This window comes from Bufo bufo, chromosome 11 (genome assembly GCF_905171765.1).
Source record: "Bufo bufo chromosome 11, aBufBuf1.1, whole genome shotgun sequence".
NCBI classification, from domain to species: Eukaryota; Metazoa; Chordata; class Amphibia; order Anura; family Bufonidae; genus Bufo; species Bufo bufo.
In genome coordinates, this window is record NC_053399.1 from 71,920,462 (window position 1) to 71,941,845 (window position 21,384).

At 44.1% G+C, this 21,384-nt stretch overlaps 2 protein-coding genes across 3 annotated transcripts in view; both read left to right on the plus strand.

Moving 5' to 3' along the window:
* Nucleotides 1–21,384, plus strand: part of LOC120981622 (NACHT, LRR and PYD domains-containing protein 3-like) — a 3,400,916-nt gene that overhangs the window by 262,237 nt on the left and 3,117,295 nt on the right. The window lies entirely within an intron of this gene.
* LOC120981624 (ribonuclease inhibitor-like) overlaps nucleotides 1–21,384 on the plus strand; it is a 323,009-nt gene that overhangs the window by 174,291 nt on the left and 127,334 nt on the right. The window lies entirely within an intron of this gene.

The window sequence follows — 21,384 nt, forward strand, 5'->3', positions numbered from 1 at the left end:
CTATGTAATACCAAACACATCCACTATACACTGTACTGCTCTGTAATACCAAACATACCCGCTATACACTGTACTGCTCTGTAATCCCAAACAATTCCACTATACACTGTACTGCTCTGTAATACCAAACATATCCACTGTACTGCTCTGTAATTTCAAACACATCCACTATAGACTGTACTTCTCTGTAATACCATACATATCCTCTATACACTGTACTGCTCTGTAATACCAAACACATCCACTATACATTGTACTTCACTGTAATTCCAAACACATCCAATCTACACTATACTGCTCTGTAATACCAAACACATCCGCTATACACTGTACTTCTCTGTAATAACAAACATATCCACTGTACTTCTCTGTAATACCAAACACATCCACTATACACTGTGTAACGGATCACCTGGCACTCCGACTGGGTACCTCCGTTGACGGATGCGCCTAGTGTTTCCTGAGGCTTCCAAGCACTCTGGCAGACACCACAATCACCAAACCGAAGAAGCAGATAAATCCTCTTGAAGCATATGAATGCTGTAGGCAGTTGAATAGGAAACCATACGAATAGGTTTTCACTCCTAGCAGTCAAACTGGGACAGCATGCAATAAATCCTCCCTAAAGAATGAGACGACACTTCACCTTGAGGGTTACAACAGGAACTCCCTTTATTTAGACACAGCACACTACTTTAAACCCAACAGCCTCATTTACATACAATAGGGCACCTAGTTGACTATGGTACAAGGAAGGGGGGGGGCAGACAATAGCAAGGGCTAGGTATATACAGTCCACAACACACAGCAATACAATTTAACCGAACTCATAATACACACATAATTAAAGACAGCCTGAATGCAATCTGCTACACAGTCTTAAAGGGGCATTGTTCCTAAAAGTCATAATATGTCCACGGATGGCCATTAAAGGGCCAGTAGCAGCAATATAAAATACCACATGCCCAAATATTGCATTCAAACATACCAATTCACCAGGGGCCATAGTCAGCAGGTAGGAGGCGGGCAGCCAGGCCTCTCCAATGCCCAGTGGCGAGGCGGGTTCCGCCACACACTGTACTGCTCTGTAATACCAAACACATCCTCTATACACTGTACTGCTTTGGAATACTAAACACATCCACTATACACTGTACTGCTCTGTAATACCAAACACATCCACTATACACTGTACTGCTCTAATACCAAACACATCCGCTATATACTGTATTGCTATGTAATTCCAAACACATCTTCTGTACACTGTACTGCTTTGTAATACCAAACACATCCTCTAAACACTGTACTGCTCTGTAATACCAAACATATCCACTGTACTGCTCTGTAATACCAAACACATCCACTATAGACTGTACTGTTCTGTAATACCAAACACATCTTCTATACACTGTACTGCTCTGTAATACCAAACACATCAACTATACATTGTACTGCTCTGTAATACCAAACACATCCTCTATACACTGTACTGCTCTGTAATACCAAACACATCCACTATACACTGTACTGCTCTGTAATGCCAAACACATCCACTATACACTGTACTGCTGTGTTATACCAAACACATCCACTATACACTCTACTGCTCTGTAATATCAAACACATCCCTTATACACTATACTGCTCTGTAATACCAAACACATCCACTATAGACTGTACTGCTCTGTAATACCAAACACATCTTCTGTACACTGTACTGATCTGTAATACCAAACACATCCACTATACACTGTACTGCTCTGTAATACCACAAACATCAGCTATACACTGTACTGCTATGTAATACCAAATATATCCACTATACACTGTACTGCTCTGTAAAACCAAACATATCCACTATACACTTTACTGCTCTGTAATAAAAAACACATCCACTATACACTGTACTGCTCTGTATTACCAAACACATCCTCTATACACTGTACTACTCTGTAATACCAAACACATCCACTATACACTGTACTGCTCTGTAATACCAAACACATCTACTATACACTGTACTGCTCTGTAATACCAAACACATCCACTGTACTGCTCTGTAATACCAAACACATCCTCTATACACTGTACTGCTCTGTAATATCAAACACACCCACTATTCACTGTACTGCTCTGTAATACCAAACACATCCGCTATATACTGTATTGCTCTGTAATTCCAAACACATCCAGTATACACTGTAGTGCTTTGTAATATCAAACACATCCACTATCCACTATGTACTGCTCTGTAATACCAAACTCATCCTCTATACACTGTGCTGCTCTGTAATACCAAACACATCTGCTATATATTGTATTGCTCTGTAATTCCAAACACATCCAGTATACGCTGTACTTCTTTGTAATACCAAAAACATCCTCTATACACTGTACTGCTATGTAATACCAAACATATCCACTATACACTGTACTGCTCTGTAATACCAAACATACCCGCTATACACTGTACTGCTCTGTAATCCTAAACAATTCCACTATACACTGTACTGCTCTGTAATACCAAACATATCCACTTTACTGCTCTGTAATTTCAAACACATCCACTATAGACTGTACTTCTCTGTAATACCATACTTATCCTCTATACACTGTACTGCTCTGTAATACCAAGCACATCCACTATACATTGTACTTGACTGTAATTCCAAACACATCCACTCTACACTATACTGCCCTGTAATACCAAACACATCCGCTATACACTGTACTGCTCTGTAATACCAAACATATCCACTGTACTGCTCTGTAATACCAAACACATCCACTATACACTGTACTGCTCTAATACCAAACACATCCGCTATATACTGTATTGCTATGTAATTCCAAACACATCCATAATACAATGTACAGCTTTGTAATACCAAACACATCCTCTAAACACTGTACTGCTCTGTAATACCAAACATATCCACTGTACTGCTCTGTAATACCAAACACATCCACTATAGACTGTACTGCTCTGTAATACCAAACACATCCTCTATACACTGTACTGCTCTGTAATACCAAACACATCCGCTATATACTGTATTGCTCTGTAATTAAAAACATATCCAGTATACACTGTACTGCTTTGTAATACCAAACACATCCACTATACACTGCACTGCTCTGTAATACCAAACACATCCACCGTACTGCTCTGTAATACCAAACACATCTACTATACACTGTACTGCTCTGTAATACCAAACACATCCTCTATACACTGTACTGCTCTGTAATACTAAACACATCAACTATACATTTTACTGCACTGTAATTCCAAACACATCCACTATACTGCTCTGTAATAACAAACTAATCCGCTATACACTGTACTGTTCTGTAATACCAAACACATCCACTATACACTGTACTGCTCTGTAATACCAAACACATCCTCTATACACTATACTGCTCTGTAATACAAACACATCCGCTATATACTGTATTGCTCTTTAATTCCAAACACATCCTCTATACACTGGTAGGCAGAGAAAGAGTATAGGCGTGCACAAGCCCTGTCACACCAAGCACGGACCACTCCAAGAACCACAGCGTTGCTTGTGTAAAAAGACAAAAAGGTCCAGCTCGGTTAAAATGTTACCTTTATTTTTCAGTGCAGATAAAAGCCAGTTACAGTCCAGTCTACATGTTTTGGATCAGAGACAGTAGCGATCCTTACTCATGACACTGTACTGCTCTGTAATTCCAAATACATCCTCTATACACTGCACTGCTATGTAATACCAAACATATCCACTATACACTGTACTGCTTTGTAATACCAAACACATGCATAATTCACTGTACTGCTATGTAATATCAAACACATCCCCTATACTGCTTTGTAATACTAAACATATCCGCTTTACACTGTACTGCTCTGTAATCCCAAACACATCCACTATATACTGTACTTCTCTGTAATACCAAATATATCCACTGTATTGCTCTGTAATACCAAACACATCTGCTATACATTGTACTGCTCTGTAATACCAAAAAATCCACTATACACTGTACTGCTCTGTAATACCAATCATATCCTCTATACACTGTACTGCTCTGTAATACCAAGCTAATCCTCTATACACTGTATTGCTCTGTAATACCAAACACATCCACTATACACTGTACTGCTCTGTAATACCAAACACATCCACTATACACTGTGCTCCTCTGTAATACAAAACATATCCTCTATACCCGGGGTACTCAACTAGTTTTATTAAAGGTCCACATACCAGGGTCTGCAGTCAGGTGAAGGTCCGAGCTGAACGCCAACAGTAAAGATGCCATGCGGTCATGTGATACATGCGCGTGGGGCGCTCTGACGTTATAGTGGAGCGCCCCGGGTAAGTCCCAGAATTAGTAATGGCCACATTAGTGCCCCAGTAAGATTAATGTCCCCATTAGTGCCCCCAGTAAGAGTATTGCCCCCCTTCTCTGCTTTTGCAAAAAAAAATAAAGAATTTGCATTCACCTGGCTGCGGTGAACATTCGCTGCTGACTGCAAGCTCAGGACCGGTGCTCTAACGTGATGGCGTCTTGTAGGTCCTGTCCTGAGCTTCTAGTCAGCAGGGAGTGTTCTCCACAGCGTGAGCAAATGGTGGAGGTACCGTAATTAATATATATTTTTTTTTACTAGCACAAGTAGCGGTGGAGGTAAAGGCTGTGCTAATGGGCGTTCCATGATGGAAGCGCTCATTAGTAAGGGTACTATCACACTTGCAGCAGGACGGATCCGACTGGCTGCTCACTCTGTCAGATCCATCTTGCCACTACGCCGTGCCGCTGCTCTGTGCCCATCGACTATAATGGGGATGGGGGCAGAGTTACGGCACAGCACGGTGAGAGGCCGCCAGACTAAAAGTACTACATGTCCGACTTTTTCGTCTGGCGGCCCCCTCAATATAATAAACATTGGTGGCGCAGTGCGCCCCCCTCAAAATAATAAACATTGGTGGCGCAGTGCACCCCCCCATCACAATAAACATTGGTGGCGCAGTGTGCCCCCCCTCAATATAATAAACATTGGTGGCGCAGTGCGCCCCCCCATCACCCCAGTATAATAAACATTGGTGGCGCAGTGTGCCCCCCCATCACCCCAGTATAATAAACATTGGTGGCGCAGTGCGCCCCCCTCAATATAATAAACATTGGTGGCGCAGTGTGCCCCCCAATATAATAAACATTGGTGGTGCAGTGCACCCCCCTCAAAATAATAAACATTGGTGGCGCAGTGTGCCCCCCCATCACCCCAGTATAATAAACATTGGTGGCGCAGTGTGCCCCCCCATTACCCCAGTATAATAAACATTGGTGGCGCAGTGTGCCCCCCAATATAATAAACATTGGTGGCGCAGTGTGCCCCCCAATATAATAAACATTGGTGGCGCAGTGCGCCCCCCCTCAAAATAATAAACATTGGTGGCGCAGTGCGCCCCCCCATCACCCCAGTATAATAAACATTGGTGGCGCAGTGCGCCCCCCCCAATATAATAAACATTGGTGGTGCAGTGGGCAGTGCCAATGAGGGTTAAAAAATAATTTACTCACCTCCTCCAGTTGATCGCGTAACTGCCGGTCTCCAGTTCTTACTTCTTTCTTCAGGACCTGTGGTGACATCACTGAGCTCATCACATGATCCATCACCATGGTAATGGGCCATGTGATGAGCTCAGTGACGTCACCACAGGTCCTGAAGAAAGAAGTAAGAACTGGAGACCGGCAGTTACGCGATGAACTGGAGGAGGTGAGTTAATTTTCTTTTATTATTTTTAACCCTCATTGGCACTTCCCACTGAGCCACCAATGTTTATTATAATGGGGAAGGGGGGGGGGGGGGGGCGCACTGCGCCACCAATGTTTCTTATACTAGGGGGGGGGGGGCGCACTGCGCCACCAATGTTTCTTATACAAATACAGGAGGCGGGTGCCGGAATCAAATAGCCGGCACCCGACCTCTGTGACAGGGGGCTGCGATCAGCTACAATTAACCCCTCAGGTACCGCACCTGAAGGGTTAACTCAACTGCAGCTGATCGCAGCTCCCTGTCACAGAGGTCGGGTGCCGGCTATTTGATTCCGGCACCCGCCTCCTGTATTTATAATACAGGTCAGTTTTCTTCATTGGTGGCGCAGTGGCCACAGCCCCTCCCCTCCTCCTCCCGTCTCTTCTTATTGGCAGCGGTGGGGACAGCAGCAGCACAGGGGGGAGGGAGAGACTCCTCCTGCGCTGCTGAGAACTATCAGCTCCTGTGCCCCGCCGCTGTATGGAGCAGAGCTGCCAGAGTGTGCAGGAGGAGGAGCGCTACATGTGGAGGAAGCCCTGTCTCACTGCGCTGTGGGACAGGTGGAAGTGCGCCGGTAAGCTCCTCCTCCTGCACGGCACAGTATGCAGGAGAGGAGCAGCGCTCTGAAGGATGGCCGGGGTCCGGACAACTGGCGGCCGCGGTCCGTATTTGGACCGCGGTCCGCCAGTTGAGTACCCCTGCTCTATACACTGTACTGCTCTGTAATAGTGATGAGCGGCAGTAGTCATATTCGAATTCGCAAATATTTTGTAGAATATTCGGCGAATATTCGCAAATTCGAATATTCGTTATAGTCTACGATTTTTTTTACTCTAATAATCGACAAGGAAATGATCGCGTAATATGCAAATTTTTATTGCAAATTTTTCAATTTCCGAGCAAAAACATGATTCCTCCCTGCTTCTTGCTTGTGGGCCAATGAGTCATAGCACTATATAGAATATATTTGTTTTTTTGAATATTCGTAATATTCTAAAACAAGAATATATAGCAATACATCCAATATTAGAAAAAAACGAATAGTTGTAATTTTTTTCCAATCTGAACTTCAGATGAGAAAAAAATTACAACTATTAGACAAAGAAGATTATAGCACTATATTAGCTAAATTGCTCTACATTTGTTTTTTTTTTCGAATATTCGCTATATTGCTATATATTCTTGTTTTAGAATATTACGAATATTCGAAAAAGCTAATATATTCGATATAGTGCTATATATTAGTTTTTTAGAATATTCATAATTTATCCCATTTAAAGTCATGATTTCTCCCTGCTTCTTGCTTGTGGGCTAATGAGTCATTGGCCCACAAGCAAGAAGCAGGGAGGAATCATGTTTTTACTCGGCAATTGAAAAATTTGCGATACAATTTGCATTACGAAAATTCGCTATAAAAAAATTTCAAATATTCGAAATTACGAATTTATATCATTATATTCTAAATATTCGCGAATTTTCGAATTATCTATATTCGCGATAAAAATTCAAAATTCGAATATTCGTGATCAACACTACTCTGTAATACCAAACACATCCTCTATACCAGGCATGCACAACCTGCGGCCCTCCAGCTGTTGTAAAACTACAAAACCCACAATGCTGTGCTGTAGGCTGATAGCTGTAGGCTGTTCGGGCATGCTGGGAGTTGTAGTTTTGCAACAGCTGGAGGGCCGCAGGTTGAGCATGCCTGCTATATACACTGTACTGCTCTGTAATACCAAACACATCCTCTATACACTGTACTGCTCTGTAATACCAAACTAATCCTCTATACCACGGGTGTCAAACACAAGGCCCGCGGGCCGAATCCGGCCCGCCAGACCTCGTCATGTGGCCCGCGTAGCCACAGGCGGCCCCCGCTCCTCCCGGCTCCTGTATCAGGTGTATCGCATAGGGAGCGCTGTGTATTACCGGTACTTACAACTACAAGCGCTCGCCGAGAGGCTGGGAGGACGGGCGCTGGCAGTGTGAGTCATACGTCACGCGCCTGCGCCGCCCACTTTATGAATGAAGCAGGCGCGTGACGTATGACTCACGCTGCCAGCGCCTGTCCTCCTGGCCTGCCTCCTGCCTCCTCTTTGCTACCTACAGAGCGGCGAGCGCTTGTAGTTGTAAGTACCGTAATACACAGCGCTCCTTATGCGATTACATACAATTACAATTAACTATTAGACATAGGATTATACAGTGAGCGGGGCCCGTGTAGTAGAATAGTCACTGCACGGGCCCCGCTGTCATTATAAAAGCAGATGCCGGCCCCTAGCCCGTGTATTGGGGGTCATTCACACTACAGGGACACTTATGGAGGGGATCTGTGGATGACACATAGCATAAGATGCTATATATGTGTCATCCACAGATCCCCCCCATAACTGTCATACACAGATCCCCCATAAGTGTCACCCACAGATCCCCCATAAGTGTCACCCACAGATCCCCCATAAGTGTCACCCTCAGATCCCCCATAAGTGTCACCCACAGATCCCCCATAAGTGTCACCCACAGATCCCCCATAAGTGTCACCCTCAGATCCCCCATAAGTGTCACCACAGATCCCCCATAAGTGTCACCACAGATCCCCCATAAGTGTCACCCACAGATCCCCCATAAGTGTCACCCACAGATCCCCCATAAGTGTCACCCACAGATCCCCCATAAGTGTCACCCACAGATCCCCCATAAGTGTCACCCACAGATCCCCCATAAGTGTCACCCACAGATCCCCCATAAGTGTCACCCACAGATCCCCCATAAGTGTCACCCACAGATCCCCCATAAGTGTCACCCACAGATCCCCCATAAGTGTCACCCACAGATCCCCCATAAGTGTCACCCACAGATCCCCCATAAGTGTCACCCTCAGATCCCCCATAAGTGTCACCCACAGATCCCCCATAAGTGTCACCCACAGATCCCCCATAAGTGTCACCCACAGATCCCCCATAAGTGTCACCACAGATCCCCCATAAGTGTCACCACAGATCCCCCATAAGTGTCACCCACAGATCCCCCATAAGTGTCACCCACAGATCCCCCATAAGTGTCACCCACAGATCCCCCATAAGTGTCACCCACAGATCTCCCATAAGTGTCACCCACAGATCCCCCATAACAGTGCCATCCACAGATCCCCCATAACAGTGCCATCCACAGATCCCCCATAAAAGTGCCACCCACAGACCACAATTAGTTCAAAACCCACCAAAAGCACACCTTTTGGTTCAAATTTTTTTTTTCTTATTTTCCTCCTCAAAAACCTAGGTGCGTCTTATGGGCCGGTGCGTCTTATAGGGCGAAAAATACGGTAACCCTTACAGTTCTGGAATGTGTTGGATAACACTGACAGCATTATGTCAGTGTTATCCAACACGTTCCAGAACTGTAAGGGTTACATAGCATCATAAATCAGTATAATGCTATGTGACCCCAGTCAGCGCTTGCAGGTCAGGCCGGGACCGGCCCTTTGAGGGGGACCAAACTGCTGATGCGGCCCCCGACGAATTTGAGTTTGACACCCCTGCTCTATACACTGTATTGCTCTGTAATACCAAACACATCCACTATACACTGTACTGCTCTGTAATACCAAACACATCCACTATACACTGTGCTCCTCTGTAATACAAAACATATTCTCTATACACTGTACTGCTCTGTAATACAAACACATCCACTATACACTATTCTGCTTCTGTAATACCAAACATATCCACTATACACTGTACGGCTCTGTAATACCAAACACATCCACTATACACTGTACTGCTCTGTAATACCAAACTAATCCTCTATACACTGTATTGCTCTGTAATACCAAACACATCCACTATACACTGTACTGCTCTGTAATACCAAACACATCCACTATACACGGTACTGCTCTGTAATACCAAACACATCCACTATACACTGTGCTCCTCTGTAATACAAAACATATTCTCTATACACTGTACTGCTCTGTAATACAAACACATCCACTATACACTATTCTGCTCTGTAATACCAAACATATCCACTATACACTGTACGGCTCTGTAATACCAAACACATCCACTATACACTGTACTGCTCTGTAATTCCAAATACATTCAGTATACATTGTACTGCTTTGTAATACCAAACACATTCTATACACTGTACTGCTATGTAATGCCAAACACATCCACTATACACTGTACTGCTCTGTAATACCAAACATATCCACTACACACTGTACTGCTCTGTAATACCAAACACATCCACTATACACTGTACTGCTCTGTAATCCCAAACACATCCACTATACACTGTACTGCTCTGTAATTCCAAACACATCCACTAAACACTGTACTCCTCTGTAATACCAAACGCATCCACTAAACACTGTACTGCTCTGTAATCCCAAACATATCCACTATACACTGTACTGCTCTGTAATCCCAAATACATCCACTATACATTGTACTGCTCTGTAATACCAAACATATCCGCTATACACTGTACTGCTCTGTAATCCCAAACACATCCACTATACACTGTACTGCTCAGTAATCCCAAACACAACCTCTATACACTGCATTGGTCTGTAATTCCAAACACATCCAACTATACAATGTACTGCTCCGTAATACCAAACACATCCTCTATACACTGTAATGCTCTGTAATACCAAACACATACACTATACACTGTACTGCTCTGTAATGCCAAGCACATTCAATGTACACTGTACTGCTTTGTAATACCAAACACATCCTCTATACCAGTGTTTCCCAACCAGTGTGCCTCCAGCTGTTGCAAAACTACACCTCCCAGCATGCTTGCACAGCCAAAGGCTGTCCGGGCATGCTGGGAGTTGTAATTTTGCAACAGCTGGAGGCACACTGGTTGGGAAACACTGCTCTATACACTGTATTGTTCTCTAATTCCAAACACATCCACTATCCTCTGTACTGCTCTGTAATACCAAACACATCCTCTATACACTGTAATGCTCTATAATACCAAACACATCCACTATACACTGTACTGCTCTGTAATTCCAAAAATATCCACTATACACTGTACTGCTCTGTAATACTGATAAAGACGCCCTAAATTAGGGCACTTAAGATACACTCTGGTGTTCCAAATTAATGTACCCCCCCAGGGGTTAATATCCACTCGTGGCTGAGAGACTAGACGCTGACACATAGATGGTCAATGCAATCTCTAACTTTTATTACATGGGGTAAGCCGTATATACATCTTCAGAAGAGGGCAGTCCTCTCTGAGGCTAAAACATTGTTTCATTGGTCAAAAAGGAAGAAGAGATAAGAGAGAGAAGATAATACACCTGCATCTGCGCACTGGGCCCTACTTTGGAATGTGAACTAATGTAAACATCTGGTTACCATCGCCATTTTGTAATGGCTTCTATTCTAACAATAATACTGCATATGTCATATGTGACACTTCAAAGAGGTGCTTCTCTATAAGCAATGAATAATATATACATATCATCAAGCCATATGATTGGCTTATGCACTCCACCACACTCTATGGGACACCTGTAGAAAGATGAGAAATCAGACACTTCTCACAGCACAGCTCTTTGCCCCCCCCCCCTCTCTTCTACAGTCTTGAAACAAAGAGAGGGGTGGGAGGAAGGCACTCGGAAAATAAAAAGTTAACTCATTACAGTCCTAGAGATACAAAATATAGAATAAAATTCGCACATCTTTAACAGTCCCCCCTTGAATTTCATTCTCTCCCTAAACCTAAACATCTGTCCCAATGCTCCGCCTCCTCTTCACCAGCTTCCACGACAAGCCATACCTAGCGAACAGCCTCCCGTGACACTGGATTTGAGCACGGGTAAGTCAGATGATCTTTCCCTAACTGGCGTTGACATTATATGGGGGGACTGGGGGTCATCAATGCTTCTGATTTTCTGGATCGATGTTTTCATACAATTTTTCCATATTCTTTTGAGTCATGATCAACAGTCACACAAGGGAAAACCAGTCTCAACACTTCCTTGAAATCAATCCAATTATGCTTTCCTTTGAGCTTCACTGTGCTTGTGGTCAACAACACTCGGAATGGACCATCAAACCAGGGTTTTAGGACTTTTCTAACGTGTCTTTTCCTACCACCAATCTCCAGACACAAGTGGGTGGGTTCCTGGTACTTTATCAAAACCTGGAAGTGAAGCAAAAACTCGAAAATGTACTTTAGTCAAATGCTTGTACAAAACTGATCACATAATCTGCCAGACAACCATGTTGCATCTGGAGCTGCTGTGGGAAATAAAATCCTATCCTAGGGCCTGACCCAAAAAGGACCTTACAGAGACAAAGGCCTGTCTCACGGTTAGGCGTATGCCTTACTAAAAAAGGGCTACCAGCAGGCACTCTAAGGCTTTTTGAATCTTTAACTTAGTGTCCCGTTCAGTTCCTTTTCCCTACTCTACTGCTGCTTTGTGGATGGTACGAAGCATGTAAGGCCTGTCCTACACCCAAAACCTTCATCATCTCCTGCATCACTTCACCTGTGAAGTGAACACCTGTGTCTTTTTCAATGATCTAAGGTACCCCATACCTACACACAACTTCGGCCATAATCTTCTTTGGGTACGGTTTTGGCCATCCTAAAAACAAGTCATGACATATCAATACATACTCATACATGCCCACCTTGTGTATTTGAAGGTAGTCTGTAAATGTTGAAACAGATACAAAAAGCAAGACGTGTTTCTTGGGTACCTTAACTACCTTGCCTACGTTGTTCTGGACACGAACCATTTATCCTTGAGTATGTCTGACTGTTACAGTGCTGAACCCTGGGGTGTACCATATGCTACGTACTAAATCACACATAGCAGGTTTTGTCTGGTGCATCACTCCATAGGTTGCCTGTGCCATCGTGGAGTAGAGGGACCTGGGAAGGTAAAGTTTTCCCTTCTTATTTGTAGTCCCCCCTTTTCCATCCACCAGTCCCTTTCCTCCTTCCCCATCTGGTTCTGTAAGGTCTTACGAACTTTCGGGAGACAGGAAGAGTTATTTCAGGGACCTGAACTGTGGCCACTTAAGACAGGGGTCTGCTTAGGTAATTTGGCAGCCATTTTTGCCACCTGATCTGCTGTGGCTTTCCCCTTTGCCTCCTCTGCATCTGTTTACAGTGGCCTTTCATTGCTATCATCACCTCTCATGTTAGTGACAAGAGGGCTTCCATCAGAGACCTCACTGCTTCCCCATTTTCAATGGGTTTACCTGAAGCGATCAAGGAGTCTCTGGCTTTCCATATGGGCCCATAGTCATGGGCTATCCCAAAAGCACACCTGGAATCAGTGTAAATGTTGGCTGTTCTTTCCATCTGCATCTCTGCAAGCTATCTTCAGAGTCTTTTAGCTCCACTTCTTGAGCAGACATGTGTGGTAGTTCACGTTTAATCACCACTGCCCAACCTGTGTAGTACCTGCCATCCTGGCCATACCTTGATCCATCCACAAAGAGCACATGATCTAGATTACCTAATGGCTGATTTACCAAATCCCACTACCTCTTGTGACATCATCTGCAAACAGTCAGGAGCCTCTTCCTTTGAATCTGGAAGAAAAGTTTAAAGTGCGGTGCCCTAACTCTTCCCTCCCCCCTTGGTCCAGAGGCAACAGGGTGGCTGGGTCCAAAGCATTACACCTTTGGAGAGCAACATTGTCAGGCAACAAAATAGAACACTGCATTCTCAAATAACGGGCAACAAAACAATCATTTGGATTGTACGTTCATGAGGATTGATGTAATATCACCATCACTTTGTGGTTCAGAACTATCTCCGAGCTTTCATCAAGCATAGCTAGTACAACTACTACAGCTCTGATGCAGAAAGGGGCACCTCTGGCCACGGGATCAAGTCTGGCTGAATCATATGCTACGGGGCGTTATTGCTGGCCATGCAGTTGGGTCAGGACATCTGAGTCATGGCCACTCACTTCATAGCAACACAATCTAAATGTAATAATCTGATAGGCCCAGTGTGGGGGAACACAAAATTGCCAGTTCTAGGCATAAAAAGCATCTACCACCTCATCTGTGAGGTGGTGGGGACTAAAGGACAAATCAATCCCAGTGGAGTGATCAGGGGTAATGGGAACCTGAGCCAACAAGGTGTGTGTATTGGGCACGATGTGGGTGTTAGAAACTGTGGCTTCATTAATGGCATGTAGGTCATGTACCATCCAATGGTGAGTGGTTTTGCTTTTCTCAGCTTCTGGGAGTACTGATACAAACATGGACCAGGGAATTTAGTCACTAATGGCCAACAAACAAAGTTCCTGGTCATTGAGGGCACCTGTAAGCTTCACAGTACCGTCCTCCTGATATGAGATACCAGCATGTACTTTTGCAAGCAAATCTGCACCGAGGAGGCAACAAGGGGCGTTACCACTGACCAGCAAACGGGCAAGTGCATCTTGGTTAGGGGCAAATCTAATATGGATGGTTTCTGTTGAGAAGGGAGCGTACTACTTTCCCATCCACTTCTACCCAAAGACTGGTGTCCTTGGGGAGTAAATCAGGGGAGGCCATGTTTGCTGTGCACAACTGTCTTGGCTGCTCCAGTATCAATCAAAAACGGGACTACTTCTTTATCACCCAGAGTAAGGGATATCATTGGGCCAGACTGAATCTGCTAAAAATGTTTAAAAGTAGAGCCGATACTGGATTTCCTGTTTCCTAATCTTGATCTAACTCCCCCCCCTCCCTGTCTTTGTGTTCTCCTTATAACAAAAAACATGGGTGTCTGTGGGGACGGACAGTGATCCGGGCATGGTCAACATAGAATACAATCCTCTCGTGTGGTGTGGACGAGGAGTACCACACACAGCACAACACTCTCTCTTCTGGGATCTGGGTCCCACAGACTCTGCAGGCCCATCATAGGGTGGCAGACTTACTTTTTCCTCACTTCAACGAGGCGTTTGACATCAGGGCTGTAGCAATGCCAAAGGAACACTACCTATGGTTGGCACCACTGAACCACCCAATGCTGCTTGATGTTACTCTGCATTTTGGCTTACAGAAGTATCCAACTTTTCCTATCGCGGAATTAGTAGACTGGAAAACAAAACAGGACTTCTCATCTTCCATGGGAGTGTCTTATAACTAGGGGATGGGCACAAGGGCTGTCGTTGTCTGTAACGTCCACCCCTATCCTCCTCCCTCCGCTCTGAGTCATCTAAGTCCACCCCCTTCAGTCGGACGCTGTGGTCCTCCTTTTGTCTGTCAGTAGTATGCCAGCTGTCCATGAGAACAGAGCTCTGATGTGAAGCACAACACTTAACATGTAAGGCCTCTTTCACACTTGCGTTGTCCGGGTCCGGCGTGTACTCCACTTGCCGGAATTACACTCCGGATCCGGAAAATTGCAAGTGTACTGAAAGCATTTGAAGACGGAACCGTCTTCAAAATGCTTTCAGTGTTACTATGGCACCCAGGATGCTATTAAAGTCCTGGTTGCCATAGTAGGAGCGGGGAGCGGGGGAGCGGTATACTTACAGTCCGCGCGGCTCCCGGGGCGCTCCAGAATGACGTCAGAGCGCCCCATGCGCATGGATGAGGTGCCATGCGATCACGTGATCCATGCTCTTGGGGCTCCCTGACGTCACTCTGGAGCGCCCCGGGAGCCGCACGGACGGTAAGTATGCTGCTCCCCCGCTCCCCGCTACACTTTACCATGGCTGCCAGGACTTTAGAGTCCCGGCAGCCATGGTAACCATTCAGAAAAAGCTAAATGTCGGCTCCGGCAATGCGCCGAAACGGCGTTTAGCTTAAGGCCTGATCCGAATCAATGCCTTTCAATGGGCATTAATTCCGGATCCGGCCTTGCGGCAAGTCTTCAGGATTTTTGGCCGGAGCAAAAAGCGCAGCATGCTGCGGTATTTTCTCCGGCCAAAAAACGTTCCGTTCCGGAACTGAAGACATCCTGATGCATCCTGAACGGATTTCACTCCATTCAGAATGCATTAGGATAAAACTGATCAGGATTCTTCCGGCATAGAGCCCCGACGACGGAACTCTATGCCGGAAGAAAAGAACGCAGGTGTGAAAGAGCCCTAACACGTAACTTCAAACATTGAAACAAACAGATATGACAATACATACATGAACACACAAAGGGCCCATAAAAACTTTTCATTGACTTCGATAAAAAAAATGTACAGCTTGATCAATGCTGTTGGCACCAATAAAAACCAAAAAACACTTCCAAGAAAAATAAAATAAAATCCTCAATGCGCATATTATTTAAAAAACAAATACCGTACTCCATACGCATTCATATACATTTTCATGTACTCATTTTCATTAACAGCTCATAACCACGCCCTTACACATAAAATATGAATTGCATTCACAGCTCTGCTAAAAACATCCATCAGTCACAAAGCCACACCCATTCACATTCCACTGAATCATTTATGTCTTCCAACCTAGCCACACTGTTTTCATCCCAAAAACTTGTAGCACAGACAAACACAGCTTTCCCGGAAACAGATAGCCACACCACACCCAGAATTGCTGATGGTCTGTCGCTGTAAGACAATATACATGTTATAATCATACAGTCATTTTGTTAAAAGCTGGATTCCCACAGTACACTGCTTGGGAAAGAAGAAAGAAGAAAGAAGATTATTGAACAATTCTTTGTCTTCTATAATAATATTACACATATAACATCACTTACTCTGCATGATTCCCTGCCCCCATGATTCCCTCCCCCCTTTCCCTGCTCCTCTTATCTCAGGAATGTTTCTGTGTGAAGGTGGGGGGGGGGAATGAATTTCTCTATTTCACAGTTCCTGACCATCTTATTTCTGAACATTTAACACAAGCGCCTTTCTGATTGCAGACACTGGGGCACTTTCTTTCTTGCTAATGCCATCAATTATCATCCTGACACTGCTCTGTTTTCTCACTCGTTAAAACTCCCCTTTCAATATCACCGGAGTTCTGATGCCCTCAGTCTGAAAGCTCTAACTTCACAGTTTCTTACAGATTTTCATCCCTGTTGCCAGCCGGGCGACCTTCTGTCCGGGGCCACACTTCTCTAACATTCTTTGTCACATTTTAACTTTCAATTCTCCATATCACATCCTATAATCTCCCTCTTTCCTCGCTACTAGCTAGGGGCTGTATTTTCTCCTTCTTTATAATACTGGGACTGACCCATCTCAAAACAACAGTATTTCAGACTGACACACACACAAAACAGAGGAGTGATCAGCACCTTTAACCCTTTCCTCCGCAGACAAAGGATTCACCCTCCCTCTGGTTGGCTCAAATCTGACTATCACGTCTGACTAGTCAGCTGGGACTCCCCGAACATCTTCCCCTGCTCCAGGGGTCAGACGGGCTCCGCCGCATCTTCCTGGGGTCAGGTCAGGTGGAGAATATCACTGCAGTCTTCCCTTATCTCAAGGATCTAAAGGTCATACGGCTCCACGCGTCTTCCTGAGGTCAGGTCAGGTGGAGAATATCTCCGCAGTCTTCCCTTATTTTAAGGATCTAAAGGTCATACGGCTCCACGCGTCTCCCTGCCAGGTCAGCCGGAGTTTACTTTGTCCCACACCTCGGCGCTACAGTGCCCCCTTCCAAACCAGGAAGTTACTGTCCCCTCCCTTTGTCTGTGGTTTTACCGTCTGTGCTCAACTCACTCCTCACATAAATCACAGACACACACAAAACATATACACACCAGAGTGATCTATAATTTCAGACTATTGGTTCAATAGACTCTAAGCTTTCAGCATTACAGCCGACTACTATACTTACATCAGTACCACCCCACAGCAGACTACGCTATCTGAGCATGACGAAGTAAATAGCAGAAAGGCAGATGAGATAAAGTTTTCTCACCTTTCTTTGAGGTTGCAATACTCTCCCCTCTGCCGTTCGTCAAGCTCAGGGGCCCGTCTTGTCAGCTGTTTGATGCTACATTCGCTCAGAGTCCCTTCGTGGTCCCCATTTTGATAAAGACGCCCTAAATTAGGGCATTTAAGATACACTCTGGTGTTCCAAATCAATGTACCCCCCCCCCAGGGGTTAATATCCACGCGTGGCTGAGAGACTAGACGCTGACACATAGATGGTCAATGCAATCTCTAACTTTTATTACATGGGGTAAGCCGTATATACATCTTCAGAAGAGGGCAGTCCTCTCTGAGGCTAAAACATTGTTTCATTGGTCAAAAAGGAAGAAGAGATAAGAGAGAGAAGATAATACACCTGCATCTGCGCACTGGGCCCTACTTTGGAATGTGAACTAATGTAAACATCTGGTTACCATCGCCATTTTGTAATGGCTTCTATTCTAACAATAATACTGCATACGTCATATGTGACACTTCAAAGAGGTGCTTCTCTATAGGCAGTGAATAATATATACATATCATCAAGCCATATGATTGGCTTATGCACTCCATTACACTCTATGGGACACCTGTAGAAAGATGAGAAATCAGACACTTCTCACAGCACAGCTCTTTGCCCCCCCCCCCCCCTCTTCTACAGTCTTGAAACAAAGAGAGGGGTGGGAGGAAGGCACTCGGAAAAGAAAAAGTTAACTCATTACAGTCCTAGAGATACAAAATATAGAATAAAATTCACACATCTTTAACAATACCAAACACATCCACTATACACTGTACTGCTCTGTAATACCAAACACATCCTCTATACACTGTACTGCTTTGTAATACAAACACATACACTATACTGCTCTGTAATACGAAACACATCCACTATACACTGTACTCCTCTGTAATACCAAACGCATCCACTATACACTGTAAAGCTCTGTAATTCCAAACACATGTACTATACACTGTACTGCTCTGTAATACCAAACACATCCCCTATACACTGTACTCCTCTGTAATACCAGACATATCCACTATACATTGTACTGCTCTGTAATACCAAACAAATCTGCTATAAACTGTACTGCTCTGTAATACCAAATAAATCTACTATACAATGTACTGCTCTGTAATACCAAACATATCCACTGTACTGCTCTGTAATACCAAACAAATCAACTATACACTGTACTGCTCTGTAATACCAAACGCATCCACTATACAATAATAACTATGTGGCGACACCACAGTCCATCGGCGCTATAGTGTTACAACTTTGCAGCAGTGCTTCAAGACACCTCCGTACCTCCGCTGTAATTACTGAACAGGAAACAACTTCTAAATAAGTATAGGGGCACCGCGCACCTCCACTGGACTACTGTACACTGTGATAGGAGGCTACTACTAGATGTAAGGTATAAGGAAAGAATTTACCTATTCTCTTTATACGTCCTCCTCACGGCTGCTACTAAGTCCACTCGTGGAGTAACTTCACTATTATACTTCAGAGGGCTTCAGGGATCTCCACTGGTAGTAGACAAAGTATCTTTCCTCCAAAGTTTTCAAAGCTCGCCCCGGCTTGTGGCGCAGCTTCTACTTTCATTTTCGCTCACGCTCGCAGAATGGAGCAGGTGACGACACCAGAGCTACGATTCCTCACAGACACCAAAAGGGATCATCCAACATGTTTCTTCGTCAGGGATTCACTTAGGTGCCTTCTTTGTCTATCTTTTATCAGCTGCGAACCTTGTCTGTTTAACCCTTCCTCTGCTGTAATCTACTTAATCAAACCCAAATAACTCAATTTTTTTATTTAACCCCCACGGTTCTAATGTATCCATGGTAAAAATCCACTGTGTCTCTTTTTTTGACATATATTTGAGGTAATCTCCTCCACATATATCCACCTTAACTATTTCTACCCCACAAAATGAGGATCCTTCAAACCTACCCCTATGTTGTTCCCTATAGTGCCTTGACAACGGGTGGTCATCTACTTTCTTTTTTATATTATATAGGTGTTCATTTATTCTCTTTTTCAACGGTCTTTTAGTGCAGCCTATATAGATCTTTTGACATGGGCATTCAATAGCATAAATGACACCCTTAGTGTTACAGGATATATGGTCTTTTATTTGGTATTTATATGTACCACTTTTATTTTCTATATGTGCCCATTTTTTATTTTGTATATGCCTACATGCAGCACATTTTTTACACGGATAAAAACCTGTCAATGGGTTCTTTAATTGTTTCTTAAAGCCCTCTGAAGTATAATAGTGAAGTTACTCCACGAGTGGACTTAGTAGCACCCGTGAGGAGGACGTATAAAGAGAATAGGTAAATTCTTTCCTTATACCTTACATCTAGTAGTAGCCTCCTATTACAGTGTACAGTAGTCCAGTGGAGGTGCGCGGTGCCCCTATACTTATTTAGAAGTTGTTTCACATCCACTATACACTGTACTGCTCTGTAATACTAAACACATCCACTATACACTGTACTGCTCTGTAATACCAAACACATCCACTATACACTGTACTGCTCTGTAATACCAAACATATCCACTATACACTGTACTGCTCTGTAATACCAAACACATCCACTATACACTGTACTGCTCTGTAATACTAAACAGATCCACTATACACTGTACTGCTCTGTAATACCAAACACATCCACAATACACTGTACTGCTCTGTAATACCAAACACATCCACTATACACTGTACTGCTCTGTAATACCAAACACATCCACTGTTCTGCTCTGTAATACCAAACACATCCACTATACACTGTACTGCTCTGTAATACAAAAACACATCCACTATACACTGTACTTCTTTGTAATACCGAACAAATCCTCTATACACTTTACTGCTCTGTAATACCAAACACATCCTCTATACACTGTACTGCTCTGTACTTGGTGAGCTGTAAGGAGGTGGCAGCGCTCTCTCCTGAGCTCCGGTGAGTACAGCTGGGAGGTCCCACGAGTCGGACCCCCACAGATCTCATATTAATGACGTGTCCTGGGGATAGGACATCAATATCCAGTTCCTAGATAACCACTTTAAATTCTTTAGCAGACCCCTATATGATAACATAAAGGTTCTGATGATCCCTTTAACACATCAGTTGGATAAAAATACAATCAGTAATGTCCTTCATGTCTGAGAAGATCAGCGCTATCACTAATACCTGCCCCCCGCTGTATAACACATAATGGGAGCAGTGACCCCCTCCCCGGATAACACACAGGTAAGTGTTCTAGGACTGACCTCATCAGAACCTGCATTGTGTCTCCACATGGAGGAGGTGTCATATGTCCTGAGAGACATCTGGAGGGACAGGAAGGACACATCTGCTTCTATGGGGCGGATTATGGGTCTGAGCAACTCCCAGGTTATACAGAGCTGTAATATGTACATGAGCCCTTACCGCCATAGAGCGCTCATCTCTGCCTGTGCTTCATTACAGCTGTATGGCGGTATTATTACTGATGACCCCGGTTGTAATTTACTCAGAATGGAGACGATTACTGCTCGTTATCAATAAGTAATAATCAATACCAGCAGAATCCAGAGAAACCCTGAATGTAGTGTAATGTCTACTAATAATCCATCCCCCAAATAACTGACTGAGCGAGGGCAGAGCCACATGTGTCCTGTAGTAATGTGAG